Raw genomic sequence first — 11,290 nt, forward strand, 5'->3', positions numbered from 1 at the left:
GAAAGCTATCTTAAAACTGTCTTAACTTTAGAAAGCCTTGCTAGATCTAGGAGCTAGTGTTAATTTGATGCTTTATTCCATTTATTTGCAGCTTGATTTGGGTGAAATTAAGCCAACTTCTGTTGTGCTCTAGTTGGTTGATCGTTCAATTAAGAAATAGAGAAGGATAGTTGAGGATGTTTTGATCCAAATTGACAAGTTTTATTATCCTGTTGATTTCTTAATTTTGGACACTCAATCAGTTGTTGAGTCTAACTCTAAGGTTCCTTTCATATTAGGTAGACATTTCCTTGCTACGACTAATGCACTTATAAATTGCAGGAATTGGTTGATGAAGCTATCTTTTGGAAACATGACCATGGAGGTCAACATTTTCCATATTGAGAAACAGCCAACAGATAACGAGTGCCACCAAACGTACATGATTGACGCACTCATAGACAAGGGAGTTCACACAACTCATGATTTTGATTCCCTTGAATATTCCCTTGAATTCTGAGTTTGATACATCTGTTAGTGATTCATCTGATATTATTGATATTTGTGCTATGTTTTATGAAACTCAGGACTATGGCACACAACCTTGGCAACAGAAATTTGAGGAGTTGCATAAGAAATGTGGAAAACAGATTCCTGTAAGTATGAAAGCACCAAGACTTAAATTGAAACCTCTGCCTAAGTCTAAAGACTATAAGGTTAAAATAAAAACGTTTCATGATAAAAGTAGTATTAGGAAGAGGTTTAAACCTAATGACCGAATATACTTATATGATTTTAGATTTCACAAGCACTAAGGAAAACTTCGGTTTAGGTGGACTGATGAGTGTGCGAAAGTGCATTCTAAATACCCTATTATTGGAATAAAATGCTAAAATGTGAATAGAAATCATAGGAATTAATGTGTATTCTTCAATTGAATTTCTATTTACGTTGGAATACTCCTAAGCAGTTTTTTTATGTCTAATTTCAGAGTTTATAAAAGAGCAAGTCAAGCCCAGTCAAATTCAAAGGAGGACCTTCATGGGGTTTGAGAGAAATTTGGAAGAATAGAAAAAGAAAAAAAAATCACAAAATGAAACCACAAGAAGTCCAAGTCCGAAATTCGTTAGGAGACAGTTTGGACATATTTTAGTCTTTTGACTGTATCTTTTCACTCACATATCGGATGGATACAATTCTTGATGCATTAGAAATCTATCTTAAAGGGCTATAAATTTGGCTCTAATAAGGATTTCCAAATTCAAACTCCTAAAGGGCGTACGTGGTTGCTAAGATATGTCCTAAAATTTAGGCGTTTTTTTTTATGTGGAAATTAAGAGGACATTAGGCTTTCTTTCCTACCCTATATAAGTATATCATTAGCACGAAATGAAGGGAGAGAGGAGGCACAAGAGGCAGATCTGAAGAGAGGAGAAAGGCACTTCCATGGCCACCGTTCGCTTCAGTTTTCTCTGGAGATTTTTGTTGTCCAGTATATTTATGGGTAACTAAATTCTCAAGTAGGGTTAGGGATGAACTTGCACATTAGATGGTATTTCTAATTTATTTTTAATTCATGTATTTGATTTTCAATTGCTAAAATTTTTTTGTTTTATCATTCTTAATTTATCGTTGATGTTTTTTTCTCCGAATAATCATAGAATTTATTCTGTTTATGGATTCAGTCATGTTTTTTATATTGAATGGATTAGTTCTTTGATTATGTTTGGAACAATTATTGATCTATATTGATTTAGTTTTTTGCTGCAATATCGCTCCCTGAATATATTGTTGTCATTGGATTTTATCAATAGGGGTAGTAATTTACGTTTTTTTTTAAAAGTGGTGAATGTTTTTTTCAAAGGGTTACATTTGATTTAAGTCTGGTTTATAAATCTATACCTTCCGATTGGAAATTTTGGGAATTGAGTTCCTAATTGAGTTATCCAATGAATTAAAAATAATTAAAATACCAGATTTGTGCAAGGGATTCCCGACGCTCTACTGTTCGTCAAATTTGAGTACTTTTTCTGTTAATCAGTTTGCTTCACTTTAATTTACATTTAAAATTAATATTTTTTCTCCATTACATATTTAATATTTTTCTTTAGTTTATTTGTTCCTCTTGCTATTCTTTTAATTTGTCTCCATGTGGAATCGACACCCTAAAGCTGTGCTACAACTACCGCGTTATTCTTTGGGCGTAATCAAATTTTGGCATCGTTGCTTTGGAGACGGTAGAAGAATTGTGAGATAGTTTTTCTTTTCAACAGTTTGTAAAGGCGGTAACTTCGTTTCTTCTTTTAGCTTACTGCATCTTTATTTTATTTTCTATTTCTTTTTGTAGTTTTTTTTAGTGTTGCATTTTTCTCTACCCTGCATGCACAGGTATAGAGACACCTTTGGTCGGTTTGCTTGTAGACCTGTGTTAGAGTCAGAGTTTAATTTTTCTGATCATTTGTTTGATAATTCTTCTAATTCTAAGAAAATGAGTGAACACGAAGATCAACCCACTAGGACCCTTCAGGATTACCTCCACCCTGCTCGCATAGCCACACCATCATGCCTCATGTTTCCAGCTAATATTCGCCAATTGGATTTTAAAACAGGGATGATACAGTTACTCCCTACTTTTCATGGCTTGGAAAATGAAAATCCATATATGCACATTAGGGAGTTTGAGGAAGTAGTTGCGACTTTTCATAGTCAAAATGCAATTGATGACATTGTGAGACTTAAGTTCTTTCCTTTCTCTTTGAAGGATAGAGCTAAGAGTTGGCTATACTCATTGAGACCACGATCTATTGAGTCATGGAATGAGATGAATCAGGTCTTCTTTAATAAATACTTTCCCTAACATAAGACCAATGCTTTAAAAAGGCAAATCTCCACCTTTGTACAAAAGGATAGTGAGACTTTGTATCAGTCTTGGGAGAGATTTAAGGAGTTATTGAGTATGTGTCCTCACCATGGGTATGAGAATTGGCGCTTAGTGAGCTATTTTTAGGAGGGACTTACACCTAGAGAGCGTCAATTTGTGGAGATGATGTGTAATGGTGAGTTCTTATAGAAAGATCCTGATGAGGCCATAGAATACCACAATGAACTTGTTGAAAAAGCTCACAGTTGGACTCGACCTAGTACTACTGAGAGCACAAATAGATCACGACCTACAGGAAACCTAAATGGTGGTGGAATTTACCATCTCAGGGAAGAAGATAGCCTAGAGGCTAAGGTTGAGATGCTCACTAGGGAGCTAGAGGTGTTGAAGAATAAAGACTTAAAGCCAACACACCAGGCTAATCATGCAAAGTCTTTTGGACCATGTTTTGTGTGTGGCGGGGTAGATCACCTTGCCCAAGAGTGTTCCACATTTGTTGAGATGAGAGGGATGTATGAGGAACAATGTAATGCCTTAGGTATGTACAAGAAGTCTTTTACACCTTTCTCTGATACCTATAATTCGGGGTGGCGTAATCACCCCAATTTTAGCTGGAAGTCTGAAAACCAGCCGCTTGCACAACCCCCTAAATCATATCCTGCACCATATCATGCACCTTCATCTTCTAGGAGCCCCTTAGAAGATACTTTACATGCTTTTATTGAGGTACAGAGTAAAACTCATCAAAAGTTTGAATCTTTGATTATGCAGGTTGTTGAAGAAAACAAAGAGATAAAGAGTCATATATCCAAGATGATGAGCTCCTTGAGTGTGAATGAGCGAGGTAAGTTTCCTTCTCAAGCTTAATCCGTACCCCATGATCACCACATGGCACAAGAGAATTTGAAGGATGTGAATGCCATTGTGACACGAAGTGGTAAGTCATTAAACATCCCAACAACGAACAAATCAGAGGATGTAGAAGAGGATCAAAGCAATAGTGGTGCCGAGCTACTGAAAGAAGCCGAGGTAATCAAGAGTCCAGTTAAGGTACCATTTCCTCAAGCTTGAAAATCTGGTATGCGAACTTTGGATCCTAGTAATGAAATCTTGGAGAACCTCAGGCAGGTAAAGATTAACCTTCCTCTTTTGCATGTTATTAAACAAGTGCCCACTTATGCAAAAGTTCTTAAAGATTTGTGTACAGTTAAGAGGAAGCACCATGTTAAGAAGACAGCATTTCTGACAGAGCAAGTTAATGCTCTAATTGAACAGCGAATTCCTCCTAAGTACAAGGATCCTGGTTGTCTAACCATTGCATGTAATATTGGAAATCATGAGTTTGGGCAAGCCTTGCTAGATCTAGTAGCTAGTGTTAATTTGATGCCTTATTCCATTTATTTGCAACTTGGTTTAGGTGAAATTAAGCCTACTTTTGTTGTGCTTCAGTTGGCTGATCGTTCAGTTAAGAAACCGAGAGGGATAGTTGAGAATGTTTTGATCCAAATTGACAACTTTTATTATCCTGTTGATTTCTTAATTTTGGACACTCCATCAGTTGTTGAGTCAAACTCTAAGATTCCTCTCATATTAGGTAGACCTTTCCTTGCTATAGCTAATGCACTTATAAATTGCAGGAATGGATTGATAAAGCTATCTTTTGGAAACATGACCATGGAGGTCAACATTTTCCATATTGAGAAACAACCAACAGATGATGAGTGCCACCAAACGTACATGATTGATGCACTCATAGACAAGGGACTTCACATAACTCATAATTTTGATCCCATTGAATATCCCCTTGTGAATTCTGAGTTTGATACTATTAGTGATTCATCTGATGTTATTGATATTTGTGCTGTTTTTGATAAAACTCAAAATTATGGCATACAGGGTTGGCAACAGAAATTTGAGGAGTTGCCTAAGAAATGTGGAAAACAGATTCTTATAAGTATGAAAGCACCAAGAGTTAAATTGAAACCTTTGCCTAAGTCTAAAGCCTATAAGGTTAAAATGAAAATGTTTCATGATAAAAATATTCTTAGGAAGAGGTTTAAACCTAATGACCAAATATACTTCTATGATTTTGAATTTCACAAACACCAAGGAAAACTTTGGTTTAGGTGGACTGATCCCTTTGTAGTGAAGAATGTTTTTGTAAATGGGGCAATAGAAATAGAAGATCCTAAGGATGGTCGGATCTTTAAAGTAAATGGTCAATGCCTTAAAGTGTTAATTGATAGGCAAGTTTTGGAAGTGGAAGACATTCCACTTGTGGATCCAGTCTATCAACCTTGACCAGACCACCCAAGTATGTTTTTCTTTATTTATTTATTTTTTTTGCTTTGTTTTATTTTTGTTTTCTCTTATTTTCTTTCTTTTCCTTTTTGTTTGCTGTTGTTTTCTTTGTTTTTGATTGCAGGATAATTTCATTTCGTCATTTCAGGTTACCATCTTTGGTGCTTCGCGAGCTACCATCGTCACTCATCAGGTGTATTCTACCATTTTCAGTTACTCCCCATTCAATTTTGATTCTTAAACATTGATGATAATGTTTCATTTCAGTTGGAGGGTGGCGGTGCAAATTCAGTATTTTAAATGCTTGTTGGAACTCTGTGGCATGTTTTCATGTGTTAATTTTTTTTTTTTTTAATTTGCATCACATGTGCATCATTTTCACATGTGTACTCATTTTCATTCATAGCTATCTTCGTGAATTCATCAAACCCACCATAATCATTTTTGCTGAAGCATTCACAGAGCTCTTAATGCACTTATCCAAGTTTTATGGTAAGATGGTGGTTTGACACACGTAGCTAAAGAACTCTTTTGCTTAAGTATTCATGTGAGTTTGGAGAGGATTGAGTGCATACAAATGCAGTAAATTGTGATAAGCGTTCATTGATCTGTTGAATTGGGCACTTCTTTTGAGAATATCATTACCTGGTTTGTGGTACGATGGTGGATATACTTGGGATATGATGAAGGTCAACTTAGGATTAGCATTTGATGTGATAACCCATTTTTACGTGTATTTTCACTGAATGAGCTTTTTAATTTAATTAATATATTAGCTCTTTTATTTTAAATTATTGTATTTTGAATTGGTTTTATTTTAACTGATGTGGTGTTTAATTTATTTTAGTCGTTTTATGATTTTTAAAATCGTTTTCGTCGGATCAGTTTTTGGATTCTGGAGTTGAGGATTGGACCTCATTTTCTTTCTCCATCTTTTCTTTTTCCCTTTTTCTTTTTCCCTTTTTCTTTTTTTCTTTTTCCTTTTCTTCTTTTCTTCTTTCTTTCTTTTCTTCTTCTTCTTTTTCCTTCTTCCCCGCGCACACGAGCTCTCTCTCCTTCTCTCCCTTTGCCGACCTGTCCTCAGCCCAGACCCACTGCCACCGGTTGATGTAGCTAACACAGCCCCCACCGATCGACTCCCCTTCAGCTGGTGAACACCCCCACCAAAAACCAGCCCCATCCGAGCTACCGTTAACCCCCTACAGCCCATCTAAGCTGCACGACTTTGAGCCATTTTCGGTGCCGTCGCTCCACCTCCGGCCACCATCTTTTTACCACTTTATCCCCTACCTCTTACAGTCCTAACCCACCCATTTCCGGCCCCGATCTATTGCCGAATCAGCTCCCATGAGCTCAACTCCGATCTGCCCCTTTTTGCACTTCCACCTCCTTTTCCACCACCACTCACGGCCAAAACTCACTTCCATTAGCTTCATAAATATCTATAGGCCATTCCCTATCAATTTCGTGTCTTGGTTTTTCCCCGTTCGAAAGTGGGTAATTTACAACCCATGGCCACAGGGTAAAATACATTGTTATGTTGCTTTTTCTCCACTGTTTGCAACGTCGTGATCCTTCGAAAAATACCTTATAATGATGTAAGTATTTTCCAAACTCTATTTTAGATTTAAATATATTTTTGCTCTTACAATAAATTATTTGAATGGTTGGTTGATTCCGAACTGAGTCCGAGGAGTTCGGGGGTCGGATGGATCGAGGACGAAGTTGCTTGGTTTGTTGTTTTCTGTGATTGGTTGGATGTTTGTATCTTGAGGTGTGCATTGCATGATGCATTCATGTGCATTTTATTTAATTGAGAGAATCTGGCTTTATTTGTGTAAATGGATTTTTGGATGCGTGTGTATTAGGACCCCAAGCCGAGATGGGGTATTATCTCGGTGGAGCTCCTCTGGTCACTCAGGAGCGTAATATACTGAGTGACGTCTCCTGAGTTGTCGTTGGGCGACAAGGGGAGCGGCCGGGATGGTAATGCTCTCGTACCGACTCCGTGGCCCTTCGCTGGCGAGGGCTAGAGGATACTTGGCTACTTACGCGCTGGACATGGGACTGGGCATCGCTCGTTACGAAGTCACACGCACGGTCGTTACTCGTGGTGTGACGATGGGAGCCAGGGTGTGCGGATGACCCCTAGGAGAGGTCATGGTGCATTCAGATTAATTGGTTATTGAATTGAGTTGGATTTGGAACAAATGAGACTTTTGACGTGAGTTGGAAAGTAATACGTTTTTGGGGCCAAATGAGATTTTTGGCGTGCGTGGAAAAATATGGTTTTATGGGTTATGTGCATTGGCATTCTTTCATGCATAGTGTTTGAATTTAATATTTTTTATCTAGTGGCGTTTGGATCTTACTTACCTGTGGCACCATTTTGGTACCGTAGATTTTGATGCAGAGATCGAGGAGAAGGAGGAGGCTGAGCCTGAGGAGGCGACTCCGCCGGAGTATTGATTTGGAGTTTTTGCTTTGTAGTTTGGTTTGAAACAATATTTGTAGCTTGTAATATTTTATTGTGTATGTTTTGAATGGATTTGTATTAAACAAAGAAAAATTCTAGCACTTTCGATAGTCAATTTAACTTAAACCTCTTTTGTCTATTAGCAAATCTCTAATTCATCCAAAAGCCTCTTTCGATAGTCAATTGGAAGTGATTCTAGTTTATCAATTCACACAAGAGTATGCAAATTAAATAATCAAGAACGCAATAAGACCAATGATTTAATTACTACACAGGTTCATACAAGTCTTTCGATCTCTATACTTACCTATGCTGAAATATCCAAGATCTACCCTATGATTCCCTCTTTCGATAGCAAATCACAAGATTAATAATCATCTAATCAATAGCCAGTTAATTAGAAGCATTAAACTCAGAATAAATCAGATAAACAAAGAGAGAATTGCATTAAATTAGCATGGACAAACAAGCATAGTTCGGAAATAGGTTACATCGTTTTCCTAGAATAAAGAAAATTTAGCTCATGCTAGAAATGGAATTCAACATAAACGAATTCACCATAATTGTTCTGAGAAGATGGGAAGAAGAAAATAAACACTGAAAAATCCTCCTTGCAGCCTCAACTCGTCGTCAAAAGCTCAAGGGAACGATTAAACGCTTTTCTCCCGTCCGTGCTCGTGTATGAATCCAACGTACGTGCAATAAATTGGAATTCCGTCTCCAAAACAAATGATTTGAATCCCTCTAGCTATGTTTTTCTCTCCCAAAGAGTGTTCTCCAGTCAAAACTCGCGGCTCTAGAGTGAAAAATGGCTTTTATATGGTCCCATGGCGGAAAACCTAAAATCTGTCAAAATACGATGTTCGCTCGAGCGGGGTGTCGAGCGCGCGTCGAGCGTTCGACTCTGCCTGATTTCGCTCGAGCGTCCTATCGAGCGTTCGACTCTGCCTGATGTCTCTGCTCGAGCGATCTTCGTTTTTCAGCAACCCGCTTGAGCTCCCTGTCGAGCGGCAGTCGAGCGTTTGAATCTGCCTGAATTCGCTCGAGCGGCCAAAAGCCTCCGCTCGAGCGAACTTGTAAAATCTGCAATATGAAATTTTGCAAGTCATCAGTTATTGGATTCCTTAGATTGTTTTGATATGTAAATCTGGAAAGTGTGACTTGATGGCCTTTATGTGTGATTTTCTTTGGTCTCTTTTATTGTTTTGATACGAAAATTGCTAGGGACTAGCAATGAGTAAGTTTGGGGGGTGTGATGAGCGTGCGAAAGTGCACTCTAAATACCCTATTATTGGAATAAAATGCTCAAATGTGAATAGAAATCATTGGAATTAATGTGTATTCTTCAATTGAATTTCTATTTACGTTGGAATACTTCTAAGTAGTTTTTTAATGTCTAATTTCAGAGTTTATAAAAGAGCAAGTCAAGCCCAGTCAAATTCAAAGGAGGACATTCATGGGGTTTGAGAGCAATTTGGAGGAAAAGAAAAAGAAAAAAAATCACAAAATGAAACCACAAGAAGTCCAAGTCCGAAATTCGCTAGAAGACAGTCTGGACATACTTTAGTCTTTTAACTGTATCTTTTCACTCACATATCAGGTGGATACGATTCTTGATGCATTAGAAATCTATCTTAAAGGGCTATAACTTTTGCTCTAATAAGGATTTCCAAATTCGAAATCCTGAAGGGCGTACATGGCTGCCAAGATATATCCTAAAATTTAGGTGATTTTTTTTTATGCGGAAATTAAGAGGACATTAGGGTTTCTTTCCTACCCTATAAAAGCATATCATTAGCACGAAATGGAAGGAGAGAGGACGCATAAGAGGCTGATCTGAAGAGGGGAGAAGATCACTTCCATGACCACCGTTCGCTTTAGTTTTCTCTGGAGATTTTTGTTGTCCAGTATATTTATGGGCAACTAAATTCTCAAGTAGGGTTAAGGATGAACTTGCACATTAGATGGTATTTCTAATTTATTCTTAATTCATGTATTTGATTTTCAATTACTAAAACTCTTTTGTTTTATCATTCTCAATTCATCATTGATGTTTTCTTCTCTGAATAATCATAAAATTTATTCTGTTTATGAATTCAGTCATACTTTTTCTATTGAATGGATTAGTTCTTTGATTATTTATCTATATTGATTTAGTTTTTTGCTGCAATATCGCTCCCTGAGTATATTGGTGTCATTGGATTTTCTCAATAGGGTAGTAATTTATGTATCTTAAAAGTGGTGCATGATTTTTCAAAGGGTTAAATTTGATTTAATTTTCATTTATAAATCTATACCTTCCGATTGGGAATTTCGGGAATTGAGTTATCCAATGAATTAAGAATAATTAAAATACCAGATTTGTGCAAGGGATTCCCGACACTCTGCTGTTCGTCAAATTTGAGTATTCTTTTCATTAATCACTTTACTTCACTTGAATTTACATTTAAAATTAATCTTTGTTCTCCATTACTTATTTAATATTTTTCTTTAGTTTCCTTGTTCCTCTTGCTATTCTTTTAATTTGTCTCCCTGTGGAATCGAAACCCCAAAGCTGTTCTACAACTACCGCATTATTCTTTGGGCGTAATCACACTTCTTGTACTTGAGGAAAACCAAATGTAAGGTTTATGTCGGCATCAAATCCAGGAATGAAACAAAAGACAGGTTTCTTTGTGTAAATTGGTCCAATGCAAGAACTAAACTAGTATGGTCAAGGTGGGGTGTAAACGATGAAATTTTCCTTATAAAAATGGTCTAAAAGGCTTCGGTTAGGGGTTGACTTGTTGTAATGGGCATGAAGGATCGCCTGGGTACCGATTGGCGAAGATTCGAGCATTATCGACATGGAAGGGTGTCATGCCTTAGATAAAGTCTAATCTTCTAATTCAATCTTACAACGTTGGAAAACGACAAGAAAAGTAATATGGTACGAATAAAAAAAAAGGTTACAAAGAAGTAAAAAGGAAATTAAATTCAAAACATTATTGAGAGATGACTAATCATGTGTAAGTCCATTACATCCTTTCATTCAATCTAAAAACTTAATGATGGGGTAGATGGGGAATCTTAGGAGCATTGGACTTTAGGAAAACTAATTGTAAGGTTTATGTTGGCTTCAAATCGAAGAATGAAAAAAAAGATGGGTTTCTTGCTGTAAATTCGTTCAATGCCAGAACCGAACTAGTATGGTTAAGGTGCGGTGTAAACGATGGAATTTTCGGTGAGGAAATGGTGTAAATGGCATGGGCTAGAGGCGTACTTGTCACAATGCACAAGAAGGAGAACTTAGGTCGGATTGGCGATGATTTAAGCATTATTCACATGGCTTTTCTTTTATTGACACGTTTTGGATCCAGCCTAAGCTTCGAATTCAATCTTAGAATGATGAGAAACAACAAAGAAAGTAATAAGGTCCGTATAAAAAAGGTTACAAAGAACTAAACAGGAAATTAAGCCCAAAACATTGTTGAGAGATTACTAATCTTGTGTAAGTCAATTACTTCCCTTAATTCAACCTAAAAGTATAGCCATAGGTAGTAAATCATTTTCTGAAATTCTCAAGATTGGTGGTTTTAATCCAAAACATTGACTCACTCAAAAATGAGTAGCACTAATGCTATCCCAAGTGCAGGAGGATGTCGTGTAATAAT

General features: G+C 36.9%; 1 non-coding gene across 1 annotated transcript; it reads right to left on the reverse strand.

Moving 5' to 3' along the window:
* Positions 1 to 2,847: 2,847 nt before the first annotated feature.
* Positions 2,848 to 2,955, reverse strand: LOC122317593. Its single transcript, XR_006244521.1, has one exon. It is a non-coding gene; the product is annotated as a small nucleolar RNA R71 (small nucleolar RNA).
* Positions 2,956 to 11,290: the final 8,335 nt, after the last annotated feature.

The sequence above is a fragment of the Carya illinoinensis genome, chromosome 7 (genome assembly GCF_018687715.1).
Source record: "Carya illinoinensis cultivar Pawnee chromosome 7, C.illinoinensisPawnee_v1, whole genome shotgun sequence".
In the NCBI taxonomy this organism is placed as follows: Eukaryota; Viridiplantae; Streptophyta; class Magnoliopsida; order Fagales; family Juglandaceae; genus Carya; species Carya illinoinensis.